This window comes from Myotis lucifugus, unplaced genomic scaffold, assembly GCF_000147115.1.
Source record: "Myotis lucifugus unplaced genomic scaffold, Myoluc2.0 scaffold_12, whole genome shotgun sequence".
Taxonomy (NCBI): domain Eukaryota; kingdom Metazoa; phylum Chordata; class Mammalia; order Chiroptera; family Vespertilionidae; genus Myotis; species Myotis lucifugus.
The window spans coordinates 9199881-9200933 of NW_005871060.1; the positions used below are offsets into that span (position 1 = coordinate 9199881).

General features: G+C 68.0%; 1 protein-coding gene across 8 annotated transcripts in view; it reads left to right on the forward strand.

Annotated features, from left to right (window-relative positions):
- The first annotated feature begins 501 nt into the window (after positions 1-501).
- Positions 502-1053, forward strand: part of HERC3 (HECT and RLD domain containing E3 ubiquitin protein ligase 3) — an 81631-nt gene continuing 81079 nt past the window's right edge. For 3 of the 8 annotated variants that reach the window (XR_002828163.1, XR_002828164.1, XM_023750421.1), the window contains exon 1: positions 531-653. The gene's annotated coding sequence lies outside the window, so the exon portion shown is untranslated. Of the gene's footprint in view, positions 654-1053 lie in introns of all 8 variants that reach the window. The other 5 variants (XM_023750422.1, XM_023750423.1, XM_006084612.1 and 2 more) reach the window with 4 other exon arrangements.

Sequence of the window (1053 nt, forward strand, 5' to 3'; positions counted from 1 at the left end):
GCTCTCCCCTTCGACCCCCAACGCTCCGGGAGGGCCGTGGCGGCTCCCGCGGCTGCTCGCGACCTCCTGGCTGCCTCCCGTCGCTCCAGTCCGCGCTTCCTCCAGTCCCCCCAGGGCGGGCGAAACTGCAGACTGCTGCACCGCGGAATACAACGCTCCACAGCGCAGTGGCCCCCCGTAGCTTTCCCCATGCCCGCCTCTGCACAAGCAAGACGCGGACCCCAGAGCTAAAAAAACACCGCCGATCAGCTCGCTCGTTCCCCTCCATTGAAATGCAATCCTATTCCCGCGCCAACGCTGCGCGTCCTGCAATCGCATCTGGGCCGACGCCCGCGGGAGCCGCGTTCCCCAGGCCGCCCCGCCTCCCACCAGGGCCTGGGCCTCTTCCCCGCCTCCCGCCCGCGGACCTCCCCGTCCCGCCCTCGGAACTCCCCGCCCCGTCCTCGGCTCCTCCGCGGCCGCCATTGGTGGCGGCCCGCCCCAGAGGGCGCCCATTGGTCAGGCGGGAAGCCACTCACCCGGAGCATTCCGCCACCCGCAGGCTTGCGGGGAAACTTCCTTATTATTGTGACGCCGAAAGCGGAGACACCCGGAGTCCGGCCCGAGGGACTGTCACCGTCGGAATCCCGAGCGGCAGTTCAGCGCCCGCGAAGGTGCGCGAGACGGGGGCCGAGGTGCCTGGGAGGAGGGCCCCGCGCAGCGGCCTCCGCGACGTCGCCGCGTTCCACGGGGCGCGACTGTTAGCGCGCGGCGCTCGGAGGGGCTGCTGCGGCGGCTGCGCTTCTTCAACGACCTGGGGCCGTGCGCGCGCGCAGAGAGGCCGGGCGTCTGATGTGCCTGCGGTGCACCCTTGGACGCAATTGCGCGTGCCACCATGCCGATCTGGGGGTTCGCCCTCCGATCTAAGGATTCGCACCACCAGGAAGAGTGGAAACTTCTCTCAACGCTGGAGATTCCACTTAAAGAAGAATAAAATGTACGCAGGCCGGAAGAATAGCGACGCCGTGAAATTACAAGAAGAACTCTCCTCCTCCTCCTCGCCCGGACCTATTT